Source organism: Gymnogyps californianus, chromosome 6 (genome assembly GCF_018139145.2).
Source record: "Gymnogyps californianus isolate 813 chromosome 6, ASM1813914v2, whole genome shotgun sequence".
NCBI classification, from domain to species: Eukaryota; Metazoa; Chordata; class Aves; order Accipitriformes; family Cathartidae; genus Gymnogyps; species Gymnogyps californianus.
This window is the reverse complement of record NC_059476.1, coordinates 41,299,673-41,317,679: the sequence shown is the minus strand read 5'-3', so window position 1 is coordinate 41,317,679 and position 18,007 is coordinate 41,299,673. Positions and strand designations below refer to the sequence as shown.

At 44.5% G+C, this 18,007-nt stretch overlaps 1 protein-coding gene across 3 annotated transcripts in view; it reads left to right on the top strand.

The window, feature by feature from the left end:
- The window catches only part of SGMS1 (sphingomyelin synthase 1), a 100,290-nt gene that overhangs the window by 44,313 nt on the left and 37,970 nt on the right, over positions 1–18,007 (top strand). Inside the window, exon 1 of one of the 3 annotated variants that reach the window (XM_050898802.1) lies at positions 11,516–11,560. The exons of the other annotated variants lie outside the window; for them this stretch is intronic. The gene's annotated coding sequence lies outside the window, so the exon portion shown is untranslated. Of the gene's footprint in view, positions 1–11,515; positions 11,561–18,007 lie in introns of those variants that run through there. 3 annotated transcript variants of the gene reach the window in all.

Below are 18,007 nucleotides of genomic sequence, written 5' to 3'. Positions count from 1 at the left end.
TCAGGGGACGGCTACCCTGTAACCAGATGTTTGCCATTTTAATAATTTTAAGTAAGTGTGGAATATTTAATAGGTAGATAAGATAATTGCATTATACCTTCATCTAGATAAGATTAAAAACTATCAGCTACCTTGCAAGTCAGGCTGCTGCTTTTTCCCAGCGAAAGCCTGACTCGTCTGTGCCTTTCACTTCCAGTATTTCCTGCTGCTCACGCTTATCAGCCGTGTTTCGTAAGCTGCATGTGATTGCTTTTACATGCTAAACTGCTGACTCTTAGTCTATCTTGAAGTGGTTAACAATAAGCTATTTCCTCTATATTATCTTATGCAAAATACTACTACGCCACTGCTAAAAAGTCTTCGACCTGTTGTACGGAAACAAGGTGCTTACCTGAGGAAACCGGAGATTGCAGTGATAGTTAGAAAAGCTGGAGTTGGAGAGAGGAGAATACATCAATAAATTTAAGTGAGGAACTGAATCTGAAATGTTGTGAGCAGGTAGCGCTTTTTCTGACCAACAAATAGCTGTAACTTGTCATGTAGGTAACTTTTAACTGGCGTTGCATCTAACGACCTAGGCTCATTTAAAGATTTTATTATCGTATTTCATTGGTACTGTTGGGGTTTTGAATTACTATGTGAGAAAGTGCTTTTGTATTGATTTTGTTTTTGCTGTGTTGTGAAGGTCTTTGTCTGCTGTAGCTTTTTAATTTTGGAGCTCTGGGTATGTAGGTTTATGGTTTAAAAAAACAAGGCGGGGGGGAACCCTCAAAACAAACCAAACTGTGTCCTCAGTAACCAAACTACAGCTCTGACACAGAGGGAAGACAAGGTCTTATGCCAGCCCAGATAAGAAATGAGGTCTCTAGGTGCTGTGTTCAGCCTGTGCAAACATCCTCTCTCTGGTGAGAATTGCTATGGTCTCTTCCCTTGTTTAGGAAATATTGTGTCAGATGGAAATCCCCAGAGCAGAGGGGTCAGCTCTGTCAACCCCAGCATTAGCGTCTTGTGAGATGGTTTCCTATAGTAGTGCCACTGGGGGTGCTGGGAGCAGCTGTGAAATTGGGAATAGTGCATGGTGCCTTTGGGTTTCAAGATGTCCAAGTCACGGGTACCGCTGTATCCTATTGTCTGGTCCTGTAGATCTGCCTCTGAGTATGTCTGTGTTGTCGCTGTAGCTGAGTCGAGCTACAAAATGGCTGTGTAGAGATTCCATAAGGATCTGTAGGCTCCCGTACCTCTTATACTGTCCCTGTGCCCTGTTAAAGGCCTGGGAGGTGGCCAGGGAGGATGGTGCAGGGCACCTGGATTAGAAAGGCAGAGGGCTGCCGGTCACCTTTTGGAGTAGTGAGATGAGGAGAGGACAGGCAGGGATGATTTCCGCAGAGAACAGCCCCTTTTCTGAGCTGTAGGTCAAGGGGAAAGGCATCATCTGCCGTCGCTTTGCCTTCATGCGCACCCTGCAGACTTGCAATAGGGGAATTTAGCTTTTATTTTGCAAGGAAATGCCTATTCATGTAGCAGGTGGAACAAAACAAGTAGCAGCCAGTATAACAGGCAGCATATCTGGCTCAAATTGAAGAGTCTGTTGACTTCAGAAAGTATAGAATGATGCGTCATTCAGCTTATGGGACTCCCATCAGTCTGTGGTGAGCTTGTAGGGTGGAGAGGGAAGCTAAATTAAGGATGTGTTACTTGGACTGATGATAATTTGGAAGAAGAGAAGACTGTAGGCTATAGTACAGCCAAGAGTGCCAGAGTTGTGAGACCCAGGAATACTGCTTCTCACTGCTCTTTTTTGGACATGGTTGGCCAAGGAATAAGGGTAGGTGCTGATGTGGTCAGAATTACTGGGGAAAGCCTTTTGGCAACAGCATGGTACTGCATGCAAGTGAAGTTTATCCTTGCAGGCAGCTGCTTGCCCCAGGGACTGGCCAATTTTGTTTTGTTTTTTGTTTTTTCTGTTGGCATCGTAACTATCCAAAACACACCCCTGGGGTGTCTGGGTTGCACCTAAGGGATTACCTTTTTGGGAAGGAAAATAAAGAACAACACATCTGCTGTCTAGTAGATCTGCATCTGGGCTTCTACCTGGAGATCTTGGACTAGTTCTAGTCCACGGTATGACCTCACGTACCACCATGATGAGCATCTGCCGGTAATACCAGCTGCACAAAGAGTCTGTCCTGAAGCTGCTGCTATGAACATTGGGCAGTCTGGTCTGCACAGGGTAGGCCTTCAGCAGTTGCCTCTGTTAAGATTTTTATGGTCTGTTCTGCTGGTAGAAGTGGAAGGAGTGGGCCTGGGCAGGAAAATTATTGTTGAACCACGACAGTGTATCTGGTTTTGATGCCTGAAGATGCAGTTAAGGCTTGAGGAGAAGTTTTTTGAACACTTCTGGGGAGTTTGGGTGGATGAAACAGCTCTGCAGGGACTGACGGAGCCCGTGTGAGCCTGGAGAAAAGCTTATACAGAGTGTATTGGCGTGGGGTACTCCTCTGTATTCCTAGAGTCCCACACCCTTCAGCATGGAAAGGCAAAGGAATAGGGGTTTCTGCTCCCCACTATGGATTATAATACTGGTGAAGTATTTGTATTGGAAACTGTTATTTCCCATGGGAATCCATGTCTCTTTCCTTTCTAAGAGGTTTCCTTTCTTGCACAGTCCAGTCCGACGTTGTGGTGTAATTTAATGCTTCCAGTACAAGAAGTTAAACAGTGATTTAAAAAAAAAAAAAAAAAAAAAAAAAAAAAATCCCTCAATCTCAGAATGATTTTTAAAATAGCACAGGCAGGAGAGAATTCCTACGTGGATTATTTGGCCTCTTGGGTTTTGGTCTTTTTTTTTTATTGGCCCTAACAATGTCCAGAGGTTAAAATTAGAGTGGCAACAGCTAATAAACATTTACCAGTGAATTTTCTGCAGTCAGCTTTAATTTAGCACTGAAAGCCATGGAAAGCCGTGGTCCATTTTTGGATGCTGGAGACAAACTGAGTAAGCACAGCTCCTCAGCATGGCACTGGGCAGCGCAGCAGATCTTGTTAGGTTTTTGCTCGTTTTTTACCGTTTTATTTTAGAGATACATGATGGCTGTGGAAACTTGAATTTTCCTTTACTTAGTGGTGTAGCAAATACAGTCTTCCGCTCCATTAACAAATAGTCACGCTCTTAACAGCAAGAGCAACTAAGCAGTGCGGTGACTTACAGAGGCTTATGGTGAACATCTTGATATTGCAAGCAATTCATAAATAATGTAGGTCTTTTCTGCGGAAATCTTCTCGAGTTTATAACATCATTGATCACAGAAAGTCCTGTAGCCTTTCTTACCCAGGAGAAAAAGCTACTGTGTCCATCTTAGTCATGCTGTCCTGTTGCACGGTGTATTTTAGGAAGTAACGCAGATATTTTTGTCACTAGATGAACAATCCAAAACTATAGCGAGGTTCCTGTGAGGTGAGTCTATAATGAAAAGGCTGGCTGTTCTATGTTGGTTTTATGTTGTTCATCATTCATCCACTCAGTGTTGGTATAAGGATGTTCCCTGGGCGTAAGTTTATGCTTTTCTGATTTGGGACCACTGAGAAGATACATGTGGGGGGACAGGTTGTAGCTGCCTCAGCTGGAGCCTGGATATCGGATACCTGCTTCTTTGGGGCACGATGGAATCCTGGTTCCCTCTTGGCTGCTATACTGTTTCCATATCTCTGTGTGTGTGTGTGTGTGCACCTATGGTTTTGGGTTTGGGGTTTTTTTTTTCCCTCTAATACCCACCATACCCTGAAACGTCAGCGAAATGGTCATTTTTCTGCTAGCAGCAACAGCACAGGCTGCTTTGATGGGTGGATCTAGCAAACCGGTAATGTGCTGGACATCCCAGTATCCCTGTTTGTTTTGCAGAGCAGCAGCTGCTGGGTCTGAATGCCAGATGCAGTCTGCTGGCGTCTCACGGCTTGAATGTGACTCTTGTAGAGGAGCCGCTCTGTTACTGTGGAAGGCAACTGGCTTTGCAAGCAGGTTAGCATGTACAAAACCTTTCTGGCTGGACCCGAGTGTCTGCTTTAATCAGTAAATAGCCCTGAAACCTGCTGCACGGTACTCCTTAGACGTAATCTGAGCTACTCTTTACCTAAATAGAGTGCCAAGAGTATCAAAAAGATGAAACACAAATGTAGAGGCTCGGTGTTACCAGCCTTCAGGCAAGAAAATATGCTTCTGTTCATTAAAGCAGCTCATGGCGGTATTACATATAAATAGCAGTACCTCTCTGAGGCTTCTCCCTGTTGCCTACAGCCTAAATTGGATGGCTTCCTAGTGGTGGTGGCCACTAATGGTGAGATTAAGTGGCAGATTAATTGACTGGGAGTAACAGAGAGCGGTTTGGTTATGGAGGACAACCTGTCTTCACCCTTTCGCAGGGGAGATGGAGTTTGGGAGTGCTGCCACGCCAGCTCCTTTCGTGAGAACCAAAATCCCCAATTTAACGAAATGCCAGTGCCGATGTGCATTATAAAGACAGAGTTGCTAATGCTTTTATGGCAGTGAGGAGATGAGTTAGGCTGTAATTAGCAGCCTCTCTTTTCCCTTGCAAGTCCAGAAAGGATTCTGTAGTTATTTCTGTGTTTAGTTGGTTCTGCTTTATTGGTTTTAATTCAGTGTGAAACAGTAGCTTATACCACCCAAGAGAAAAGTACCATATAAATGGCGTTTCTTGTGTGCTAAGAGTGCTGTAAGTGTAAAGAAACTAACTCCTTAGCCTCACTGGGATGAGTTGCTTTGATGCTTTGAGATGCTGGTCTAATTTTCATGTTCGCAGCTGCGGGATTTTTAAAGACAAAACTGTAGGTGAGCTGAGAATCTGAGCCCCTGTTAAGACGAGGAGATCAGTGCTGTCTCTTTGTACATCTGTTGCATTATATTAAAATCTAGCTTGGCAGCTGCAAATGGAAGAGTCCTTAAAAACCTTCCCTAGCTCCAGTATGAAACATGGTATTGTTTAGAACGATAGACCCTACCAGAAAATGTACGTTTGACCTAACTTCAGAGCTAGTCCAGCTTGCAGCAGGGGCTGGACTAGCTGATCCCCAGAAGCCCCTCGCAACCTGGGACGCTCTGTGGGTCTCAGCACTGGACTTGATGACACAAGGCTAACATTGAAAAATACCCGTGGCAAGAAGCCAGAATTGTCGATGGCCTTGAAATCCCTGTGAACGTGCACCGAGTCAGTTTAAAATTGTAGCGTCGTCTCTTTTTGCTGGGTGAAGAGACCGCAAGTGCTCTGGCCACAAATGTGACAGCTGTCATGGGAGATCTCAGCTGTGCTCTCCTTCTCCCTGCTCAGCCCCCAGCGTGCTCGCTCTATTTGCAAAGAGAGGAAAAGGAGGAGGAGGTGTGCTAAACTGAGAACCAGTCAAGACAAATGCGCTAACGGTTGGATAGAAACATGTTTTCTCTCGAGCTTTTCGTACAAAAACCTGAATTCCGCACAGAGGCTTCCTGAACTTTTTAGGGTGAAATCTTAGTAGATAGGATCAGTTTTGTACTTGCCTCCATTACTGATGACCCCCACTGGCCTCTCTTTGCCAGACCACCTCCAGCTGTGGGAACAGGGAATGTTGGAGATTTAAAGAAATTACAACTTTAATTTATCTCTTGGCCTTAAAATCAAAATCTTTAGGACTTCTGTTCCCTTACACCAGCAAGAAGTAGATATTTGCCATGTCAATGAAGATTTTAGCTAGTAAACCTTGAGGGTATCCATGTCTGACTCTTCTTGCTTTGTTATAAAAGAGGAGAGTCATCCTCTGGTTTTTAGAGGTGATACAGAGCATTTGTGGAGGGTTTTTTTAAAGCATTCATCAAAAAGGTGATGTTAAAAAAAAAAAGGGGGGTGTGGGGGCAAAGCTTGAGGGAGGTGGAGACTGTAAGAGAGCTTTAAGCAATCTGATGATACCAGGCAGTCTGATGAAACACCTCCTGACTGGTCTGTTAATGTTCCCGGTCTCTGACCCCTGTGTCGCATTGAGAAAGCAGAATTTGAGCCAAACCATAGCAAAGGCGAGCTAGCAAGTACTGGAAACTGAATCTCAACCTCAGGAGTGAGATCTGGCACGTGTTAGTTGTCTCCTGCTGAGCTGGTGTGTGATCTGTCAACACCGTGACATTGTGGGTTTCTGCCATGGGTGGTACCTTAGACAGGACTGAGATGCTGCTTCTGAATACTTGTGTTTAACATAAATTATATCTTGGGTGTGCAAATGAACTGGGAAAATGATCACAGAATCACAGGCTGGTTGAGGTTGGCAGGGACCTCTGGAGGTCATCTTGTCCGACCTCCCCTTGTCAAGCAGGGTCACCTAGAGCTGATTGCCCAGGGCCGTGTCCAGTTGGGTTTTGAATATCTTCAAGGATGGAGGCTCCAAAACCTCTCTGGGCAACCTGGTGCAGTGTTCAGCCACCCTCACAGTAAAACAGTTTCTTCTTGTGGTCCGATGTGTTTCAGTTTGTGCCATCTTGCCCTGTCACTGGGCACCACTGGGAAGAGCCTGGCTCCTTCCTCTTTGCACCCTCCCTTCAGGCTTTTGTATACATTGATTAAAATCCCCGCCGAGCCTTCTCTTCTCCCAGTTGAATAGTCCCAGCTCTCTCAACCTTTCCTCATAGGAGAGACGCTCCAGTCCCTTTGTCATCTTAGTGGCCCTTTGCCGGACTCTCTTCAGTATGTCCGTGTCTCTTGCACTGAGGAGCCCAGAACTGAACCCAGCACTCCAGGTGTGGTCTCACCAGTGCTGAGCAGAGGGGAAGGATCATCTTCCTCGACCTGCTGGCAACACTCCTCCTAATGCAGCCCAGGATGCTGGTGGTTGTCTTTGCTGTGAGGGTGCATTGCTGGCTCATGGTAACTTGTTGACATCCAGAACCGCAGGTCCTTCTTTGCAAAGGTGCTTTCCAGTCCGTCAGCCCCCAGCCTGTACTGGTGCTTGGGGTCATTCTTCCCCAGGTGAAGGACTTTGCCTTTCCTTTTTTCAAACACCATGACGTTCCTGTCTGCCCTTTGCTCCAGCCTGTCAAAGTTCATCCAAGTGGCAATGTGACCGTCTGGTGTATTGGCCAGTCCTCCCAGTTGTTTTGTGTCATCAGCAAACTTGCTGAGGGTACACTCTGCACATCATCCAGGTCAATAATGAAGAGGTTAAACAATATTGGCTCTTGTATCAACCCATGGGTAGACCACTAGTGTCTGGCCTCCAGTTGGGCTTGTGCCACTGATGACAACCCTCTGAGCCTGGCTGTTCAGGCAGTTTTCAGTCCACCTCCCTGCCCACTTGTCTAGTGCATACTTTGCCAGCTTGTCTGAGGATGTTACAAGAGACAGTGCTGAAAGTCTTACTAAAGTCAAGACAGACAGCATCCTCTGCACTCCCCTCATCCACCAAGCCAGTTGTTTCATCATAGGAGGAGGTCAGGCTGGTGAAGCGTGATTTTCCTCCTTCATAAATCCATGCTGACTACTCCTGATCACCCTCTTGTCCTTCATGTGACTGCAAATGGTTTCCAGAATTAGCTGCTCTTTCCCAGGGATGAAGTGAGGCTGACTGACCTGTAGTTCCCCAGATCCATTTCCTTGCCCTTTTTGAAGACAGGAGTGACATTTGCTTTCTTCCAGTCGTCAGGAACTTCTCCCAATTGCCATGACTGTTCAAAGAAAATCAAGTGTGGCCTTGCAACGACATCAGCTAGCTCCTTCAGCACTTGTGGGTCCATCCCATCTGGTCCCATGGACTGGTGTATGTCCGGTCTACTGTTCCTTAACCTGATCCTCTTCTACTAAGGGTAAGTATTCCTTGCTCTGGACTTCCCCTGTGGTTTCAGGGGCCTGCAGTTCCTGAAGGTCAGTCTTACAGTTGCCCTTCATGTCCCTTGCCAGATTCAACTCCAGATGGACTCTGGCTCTCTTAACCCCCATCCTTGCGTGATCAGTGTTCCCAGATGACTCCTGGGTCACCTGGCCCTGCTGCTGCACTTTGTTTGCGCTTGGGTTTGGTCATGAGCTCCTTGCTCCTCCGAGTAGGCCTCCTGCCACCTCAGTTTGATTACCTGCTTGTTGGGATGGACCATTCTTCAGCTTGGAGGAGGTGATCCTTTAATATCAATCAGCTCTTCTGGACCCCTCTTCTCTCCAAGACTGTATCCTATGGGATTCTTCAAGCACATCCCTGAAGATGCCAGAGTCTGCTCTCCTGAAGTCCAGGGCTGTGATGCAGCTTTTTTTTCCCCCATCTCCTTCCTCTCAGGGTCCTGAACTCCACCATCTCACGGTGACTGCAGCAAGGGCTGCCCCAACCTTCGCATCCCTGACCAGTTCTTTCTTGTTTGTAAGCGTGAGGTCCAGCAGAGCACCCCTCCTTGTTGGCTCCTTGATCACCTGTGTTAGGAAATTCTCGTTGTCATCAGTGCACTCCAGAAATCTCCTCGATTTGCTTCTGCCATGCTGTGTTGTCCCTCCAGCAGATATCAGGGTGGTGAAAGTCCCCCATGAGCACCCGTCCTGTCCTTCATAAAGAGCCAGCGTGCATCCAGATGCTCATCCGGTCGTGTGAGTTATCCCACCACGTCTCCATCATCGCAGAGATTGTAGCCCTGCAAGTGCAGGCAGACCTCCTGCCCGTTCCCCGTGCTGCGTGCAGTGGCGTACGGGCACTACAGAGAGGCACCCAAGGGTGCAGAGTTCCCAGAAATGGTGTGAGAGCTTTCCTCGTAACGCCCTGCAGACGCTTCCGTATCTGCCTGCATGCCATCAGGTGTGTGAGTGAAGGTGGCTTTCCTGAAGCTTAGTTGGACACGCAGAAATGTGTGTGAGCTGCCAGGATGGCAGTCTTCGCCGAGCAGAAATAGCACCTCTTCTGGCAAAAGCCAGGAATGTGTGAGAAACTCCCTATTGTTGGATGGATGCAATATTTGTCTTGGATCATTCAGCCTGGCTTTAGTGGCTGAGTCAACGTTGTGCGTGCAGCTTTAGAAAAATAAAGACTTTATTTCTGTCTGATAATCTCCCCTACTTACGTCTTTCTTCATGTAACTCTATATCTACGGAAGGGCTGTATTTCTTTCTCCTTCTCCTCTGGCGAGTGTCTATATATATATAGCCTGTGACGTTGCAGGAGTGTTTGCTTTGGAAGAAATCTCACCATCTGAGCCAAACCAAAACCAAACATGCAAGATAAAGCGTTCCTTTCTTCTCCTCTTAGTGAGAAGGGCGGCCTGAAGAGTGATAGAAAATTATCACCTGGGAAGGACAGGAAGCCTGTGAGGGTAAATGGCCTTTTTCTGTTTAACTAATCCAGTAACAAACACCCACACAAAACTGTGAACTTTTAATTATAGGATTGTATTGGGGGGGCGGAGGTGTTAAACACTGGGGCAGTATTTTAGAAAGGACCTGTGAAACAAGTTGATGAAAGCCTTTAGGTTTGAGGACGATGGTGTTTTAATAATCCAGCAAGACTGTCTCCTCAGCTGCTTGCACGCACAGCATCAGTGCTCAGGGATTGCTTGTCCCCCCTCACACGCATTTGAGAGGTGCTGCAGCAAACTTAAAATTACAGCCGTTTGCATAGGTGATGCAGAGAGGCTTTTTCTTCTCTCTCCCCCCCCCCCCCCAATATTGTTATTGCATTATGGAAGTGGTTCCATTGTAGTAAAACTGAATTTCAACTCCTCTTTGGCTTTCGAAGCAATTCAGAGCTCTGGCTTCTCAAAAACTTCTCGAGACTCTTCGTTTTTGTTGCGCGCAGTCTAAAATAATGAATTTGGATGAAAATTTTATAAAAGTGTACATTGAATAGTCTATATTGTGCTTGTAGGATAGTTTGCAAAATAAGGCCATTTACTTTTGGGTTAAGTACAGGTTTTCTGAGGTCTGAAGCTGCATTTGCTGCTTTTTGCTACTTGTGAGCTGTAGAAGACACAGAAAGTAACACTTCAAGGCTTGAGGTTTTCTAAATGCACAGTGTGAAGCTGAGCATGTTTGAGCACTGTATTTTTGCAGAAATGCCAATCACCAACCAAGTCTAACAGTACTGCATAAATAAAGAGGGCAAGAAAGCAAGTCTACCTCTCTAGAAAGCTCAAGTGTTTACCTTTACCCTTTTGTACTCCCTATTAGATATTTTAAACTCATTACAGAATTGCATTTTTGTGAACTGTAATTGCAGGGGTAAAACCTCTGACAGTGATTTTTTTTTTTTTTTTTTTTTTTTTTTTTTTTTTTTTACAAAACACAACGTTTAACAGTCAGCGAAAGGTCTGCAGAAATATTGTTCTGGATTAGTCCTCTTTGGTGTGAATGGGGAAGAAACTAATCTCTTCTTACTCTAGGAAATCGTAACGCGCAGCACAATAATATCCAAGTAATGTCATCCTTCGGGAAGAGTTAAGAAAGGTCTTTAAAAAGTTCCTTTGACTCAAGGTTCTGAGAGCACGGGAAGGATGGCGGTGTCCACAGTTTGATATACACATCTACCCCACCCAGTTTGTGCAGAATCAGCTCCAGTTATTTCTGAGTTTGGATAATCCACTGGGAATAACCAAGAGGCAGTGGGGTATCACGCAGAAAGATTACCCTTGTCTATGCTTTGATCATACAGGGACTTGCAGGATCAATACTGAGTTCAGAGTGGCGTAACGGTCTTCTGTGTGGGTTTTGAAAAGATGTACATAGTCTTTCTGTTGTGACTGGTGTCAAGAACAGAAATGCAAGTGTGAATATGGTAAATGCCAGCCAAAATATATTTGATGAATGCCAGGGGAAAGGTATTTGGCCGTGGCTTGATTTAGCAATTGCTGCTCTGTGTATGCTACAGCATAGTATATTTACGCTGTAAATATACTTTTAGGGTTTTTTTAGTATTGAAAGAACTCCTAGTAGTTTCTCTAGTAAGGCTATATATAGGCTGTGGACATATCCTTGGTCATTAAAACTAACCATATCAATAGGAAGTGAGTTGAAATGAAATCTGCTACTTACTTGCAAATCAAATCTATGTGCATTCATCCTTCTAAAGTACATAACTTCCAAAGAGATTTAGAAATTGATACGCATCGAGCCTCATCCAATGTGGATGGATGCTGCACTTAAGCAGAACGCAAAATGTCCTGGAAAATACAGGCTTCAGCTTCTGCCTGGGGTCCTGAGACTTGCTTCGGTGGGAGCAGGATGAAGTTTCTTCAGGTGCCTGTTCAAGTTAGCGCTCGGCATTGTAGTCAAAGACACAAATTCAGGTGCTTCTAGGAAAGTGTACATGTAAGAAATATCATGACTTGGGATTTCAGTAAATGCTGAATTTGGGGTGGGGGGGATACGTGTGCTAGGAATCAGTTTTAGTGGTCCTGGTGGAAGGACCAGGCTGTCATTTTTAATGCTTGCACAGAACTGATACTTGTACTTCCTATAGGAATAAATTGGACTAGAGGAAACGACTGCCCAGTCTGTGTGTTCATCAGAGGGAGAACCCATAAATGAATCGAAGGTCCCATCTTTAAACAAGCAGATGGAAGTAGAAGGTAGTGCTTGTGTTTTGTAATTTTGATGTAACAGAATCTCTAATACTTTCTGTGTTTGTACCTTGCCGTATTTTGCACCCTGTGATCATATCCCTTGCTTCTGTGGCACAAGTGACACTGCCTGCAGGAGGTGTTATATGCCCGCCTTGTGGGACAGCCAAGCCTCCTGGGCCTGGAGCGCAAAGCCTGCGCTAAGCAGCGAGCGCTTTGGTCTTCGTCCTTTCTTCTTTCTCATCTGCATCACAGCGGTCAAAGTTATAAAAACAAGGTCTAACAGGCCAGTGCCTGAAAGTAGGGACTGGCAACATTTTTATCGCACTTTGGTAATTGGTAGAGATATAGGTACAGTTAGATTTTGAGTTATACCAAAACCAGCCCGTGCCTGTGGTGGCATTGCTGTATGTTCCCCCTTTTTTGGGAGGAGCATAAGGGCGCATACAGACTTTCCCAATAAGCCCTTCGAGCCTTTAGTGATTAATGGCTCAGCCTTCCTGAGTGTCATTTCTTCTGCTTTACTGCTCTGAATTCATCTGGTCATCCTTTGAACCCAGGTAAACTCGTGGCACTCGCCGTGTGCTGCGGGTGGAAGTCGCGAGAAGAGGATGTGTGTTGCGATGATGGGGTCGCACGGCTCACCCGTGTGTAAAGCGATGATAACGCCGGCTGCGCCGACACAGGATATTGAACACAACACCCTACAGTCCTCAAAAATAGCTCCTTATCACTTCTGTTGTGTTGTTCCCTTTGCCCTTGGGAGGGAGGAAGTGGATATTTGAAGCTCTAATTTGCAGTGTTAATCCACATCGTGCTTATTAATGAGTAAGGTATTGGATAGGTGGGTATGTCTGAGTCTGTGCTGCTTAACCTGTGAATATTTACTTTCAGTTACGTAGGAAAGAAAGAGAGCCCAAGGCAGTGATTAATCGATAACTGGCTCGTGTTTCATCTTCAGAGTCTTTGAGTGGGGTCTACATCTTTCTGGGTCTGCTACCTGGGTACAAGAGAGAAGATGCTCATTGCATGAACAGCAGGTTTAGGTCATGTGTTTGGGATAATTAACCCTCCTGCTGAGGTGCCGCAAAAATATATTGCAAATTAAGGAGTTGGATTTCTCTCTGGTTTGTATTCTGTGTGACTCTTATGGCGTGCAAACAAATACTTGGGATGCGGAGACTGGATTAGTTTATCTTTAACAGGAAAAAGCCCCCTCCACACCCAGGAGCCCTGTTGTTGACCTCAAGCATGAAACATGATGACGTATTAACTCTCGCTTTGGTTTTTGGTTTGGGGCTTTTTTTTTTTTTTAAAAGATGCTAATTTTGGTTGTACTGGAAAGTGTTGGCTCCTTTTAGGTCTCTCAGGTTAAGAAGAAACTCCTTTGAAGAGCAAGAGATAGCGTCAGCAGAGCATGAAGTTGGTATTTGTGGAAGGGTTGTGTGCTGCTGCTGAAGAATAGAGGAAATCGGAGGAAATAGCCAAGTCTCTCACATCGCCGCGCCTCCCTGACATAGAGATCAGCATTAGTACAATTTCAAACCTCACCGTTTTAAGTGGGTTTAAGGCTGGGCAGGCCTACAAGCAGGTGGTACCGTGTGTTACTGAAATGTGGTTTTGGTATAAACTCCTTTTTTTTTTTTTTTTTTTCTTTTTTCTGAAAGGAAAAGCATTTGCCTTGCAGTGCTCTGCATAAGCCCAATTATGGACATTTTGGCTCTGTTTATGCATAATAAATTATAGCTGGCTAGATATAGCAAGTCACTACTTAAAACAAGCAAGGGTATTTTCCTGAAGGGTTCTTGATTGCTCCTTGGATGGTGGCAGCAGCTGGCATCCATCATTACGTGCCATGTTTCTGGGTAAGGCCAACTTGATCTGTCAAAAGCTTTAAAGAAGCCAGAGCACCTGATATGTGCCAAACTACTGGTATACAAAACCAGCAGTGTTGTTGCAAGATGTGGGGCAAATAAGAAAGGAATTAACTCTTGGAAAAATCCATGGTGCTACCAGTCTGTGTCCCATTACAGTATTTGGTGAAGAAACAATCTGTTGCCTGCCTGTAAAGAGAGGCCTTTGGGTTGAAATTTTGGGTTTGGAAGAAATACAACCAAATTGACGTTCTGAGGCGGTGACTTCTTTAGCCGGAGGATTTTGACACACCTGGGTAATGAGACTTCTTGGAGGGAAAAAAATAAGTGGATCAGAGAATAGGAGTGGCACTTCACGAGCTGGGAGTGCTGCAGCTCGATGCGGGATGCAGTCGCATGTGAAGAATGCCCTGCCGTGTGAAAAATGTCCTTCTAGTTGAGACGGTGAGTTTGAAAAGGGTGTCTTGTTTCTATTTTTCTCTTTTATAGAAAGCGTCGCTCTTCTAGGTTAAAATGCGACCACAGTGGTATTAAACACTCGCTTTGAACTGGGTATCCGATTGCACATCTCCTGTATGAAAGCGAATTGCAGTAACACAGTGTGCCACCTTGTTTTTCTCTACTCTCGCCTCTGGAGAGGGTGCTGGGTGTTAGACTGCGCAGAGCAACCCCGGCTTCTAATGGCAGAGCCGCCCCTCAGAAAATCCGGGTGTTTCTCTGATGATCTAAAGGACAACCGTGGCGTTTAATCAGGAACAGCAGAAGGATGTACACACCCTGCAGCCCGGAAACACACATGATGAGCAAAATGACTGATTTTTATCCGTTTACAAAGATGATGCCAGTTCGATGAGAACTCCAGAGATTTAAGCTGCTTGCGTGGCTTGGACAACATGAGTGGCGTGGAAGCTCCCTTCATCAGGAGCAAAAGGTGCTGTGTCCTAGCAGACCTCCAGGATGCATGGGGATCCCACTGGTGTTTCTGCCATCCTTTTTACAGCTTTCAGTCAGTGAGCTCATGGGGATGCACACGCGTGTGTGTGTGTGTGTGTGTGTGTGAGATCCCTCAGAGCTGTCGCAACGTGGTGGAGTCCTGTGACCGCACACAGCGTCAGATGCAGCAGGGGAGTGAACTGGGAGCTGCCCAGGAACAGGTCAGCCAGCCAAAGCATCGGGAGGTTCCAAAACTGATGCGAGGGCAAAGTACAAACACGTGTTCAAATAAAACACAACATAAATCTTAATTCGCTTCTGAAGGAGGAGCAGGGGATGTTTTCAGCTGAGTTTCCAGAAGGCGCTGATTTGCTGGCAGGTTGCGTGATCATCCTCTTTGCAAGCGATTTAAAATACACCTTCGTTCTTGCACACATGCTTAAGCAAGCGATGCTGAAATTAGCTCCTTTGTTGGAGGAAGGATTTTTGTTCAGGTAACTCGGTTCAACTTAAAAGCAGATTGAGCTTTTCACAGGAAGAGAAAGAGAAGTGTGGTTTCCTCTGGACATTACTCCGTGAGTCACACGTTACGTGATACAGCATTCCTCTCTGGAAGCTTAATTGCTGGAGCTGATGACTACATCAGTACTCCAGAACCACCCGTTGTGTTTGATACACCTAAACACTTAACCTGGCATTTCTGGAAATTATTTTAATAAATACTTCATAGATTTAAAACTCAACCTTTTAATGTTTCTAGTATATATCAGAACCCCATTAAAGTAAATTTAATGACATTTTTTCAGTTTCAAAAGCAACTGTCCGTTCTTAACAGCCTTGCACATGAGAAGTTGTAATGGCTGTTAATGCTGTAATACAGACATAATACTAATTATTATTAATATATATGTAATAATAATTTTTCAGGTTATTTCTCAATAGGAAAGATGATAGATGGGGGGTGTCCACTGCGCCTTCCCCCCCCCAATAAGCTACTGGCCTGTTCAAAATCATGTGTTATATCAACCAGGAATATACACATTTGTTGATTGAAAATCTTTAGAAGACAAGGGTGGACCAGTGATGGCCAGAACAGGTTTGTTTTAGCAGTAAGAATTTTTGCATCTTTAATACAAAGTGCTTCATTTCTGGATCATAAAGCAGGTGTGCTGAAAGGTCTCTGCCAAAGCTGTTCAAAACTCAGCAATGTCCTCGATTTTTTGTGTTTTCTTTACAAAGACATTTCAGCTTAAGAAAAGTGGTTTAAAAAACCCAGCTTGGAGCTGGAAGAAATAATAAGCTTGATATAAATAATAAGCAACAGGATTTGTTGCATTCACAGCATCTCTGGAGAGATCTGCGTTACAGGTTGCACAGTGAGTTTGCTATAAACTAGGTCACTTGTTTCGGGGGGTGAAAGTGCTGAAGGAGTAATAAGCAGCAATTTTAGAGTGGCATGGGTTGTTCAGCATATTGTGATACTAAATGCTAAGTAGAGGGTTTGATGCTTATAGCAAACAGTGATTCAGTGCAATAGCTAATGCTTCCTTTCAAATGAGCAGGTAGTCACATTGTAATTAAGACCAAATAGCTTCACTCTGAAGAGAATGGGCTATATAGTTTGAATAATTTTTAAAAAATTTGTTGTTGAACACGGTGTTTTAAAGTGTTTTGAAGCAAACGGAGGTCAGAGTAGCTTTTTTACACTCCTGTAGCACATTTTTTCTGATATATCAGCGACCAGAATCAGGTTACTTGAAGAAAAAAAAGACAAAAAGACAAAAATGCTTAAAAGGTTTTTGGGATACATGCGGTTGAGGTATGGATTTATATTGCTCATGTGAAGCAATATGAACATATCCTCTCTGGTAGGTGTTGATCCTAGAAATCAGTAATCAGTCTTTGAACTGGTACCCGCTTTTGCGCTGGTAGCGGTCCTCGGTAGCCAGTAAGCCACGTGCCTCCCTGCTGGCTCCTGTAAAAATGCTTCCTGAAAGGGCGAGTGTGTAGTTCGTTCATTGAAGCCTTACATTGGAAGGACAGCTGCTTACTAACTTAAGGAGAGAGAAATGCATCACTTGAAACATTGTCGCCTATTTTATGACTTCTCCAGAGATGGGAGAAGGTAAAGCTACTCCGTGTGTATCAGTTGCTTTTAAACTTTATTTTTATTTATTTCTTCTTATCTCTGACTCAGGCTTCCTTCCTCTTTTCACACCAAAACATTTTTACATCTTTATGCTTTTTGTTTCTCAGCCATGCCTGCAGCTCAGTTGGAGGTAGTGTCGTCGCTGTTTTTCTTCATCTGGGTTGTGGTGCTTGGGCCTTGGGGTTGAGTTTGCTTGGCGGTGCGAATGAGTAGGGTTTTTTTTACTTGCGCTAGGCTTTACTTCCCACCTTCAGTGCTGGATTTCATCTACTAATACATAGTTTGTTTACTGATGGGCAAGGGAAAAGGTGACTCGATATAATCTGCTTACTCTGACTTTTTTTGATGTTTAGACAGATTTAAGCTGTCAAGGCAAGGAAGACCTTTCCCCAGGAAGGCTTTTGGAAAGATGCTTTCTTGCCAGTGCATGTGGTGCTGGAATTACCAAGAAACATTAGTGCTGAAGCTCAGTAGTAGCTATTTCTCTTCAGTGCCAGCAGTCAACCTCAAATCTAGTGTTGTGTCACATAGCTCATGTCCTGATCAGGAAAGAAGCAAACAGGTCAACACATGGTGGCTGTCTCTCTTCTTCAGGCATTTTTATGGTGATCGTCATCCTCATATTGAATCGTGACGTGGGAAGGTGGAGATGAAGCAGAGCAACAGCCACTTAGCTGAGAGCAGTACTCCCAGATGTTCAGTCCTATAGAAAGAAAATGATGTCATCAGTTCAGGCTGTCCTCTAGTTTAGCCCTTAGGCTAAATATGTCCTGGCTGAAGTGTCTAGGAAGAAAAAAAAACCCAAAAACCCCACAACCCTTTGCAAGTACTTTGGAAGAGTTCATTAAGTATGTTTCTTTTTATTTGTTTAGGACTTTACAGGGTATTAAGTTGTATCTGTCTGGACACATGCACTATTTAAATGCATTAAACATGCATAAATGCATTAATTACTTGTACTACTCGTCAAACTGTCATCTCTTGTCCCTTCTGGCCCCACCTCACTTGTGGGAAAACGGGGCTGGCTTTGTTACGTGCCTTGAGGTCACTGAACCCATACAGTCGTGGATCACTGGGAAAAAAAATTGCAAAGATAAAATCTGAAGGAGTAATAAAAGAGCATTTTTGTTAAATATGAACGCATTTATTGTCAGAAGTGAGTTATTAAGTTGGCCTCTGTCCTCACCAGGTGAGTTCTGCTGTCCCATGAGGTGTGTAATGGCCCAAAATAGACATGAGTGTCATTGACATAGCAAGGAATCCACGGCCTGTACTGTGTCTTGTAATTAATCCTTGATTTCCTCGTATACATGCTCAATGGGAGGAATTTACAGAACTGGTACCGATTGAATTACATCTAAGAAATCCTTAGATAATGAGTAATTACCAGTTCTACTCCAGAATCCCTCCTAGAAAGCGGGACGATGTTGGGCAGATGCCTCTGTTGAGTGTTATGGAGCTCAAGTACTAAAAGACTGCTGGAAAAAAGGCACAGGGAGC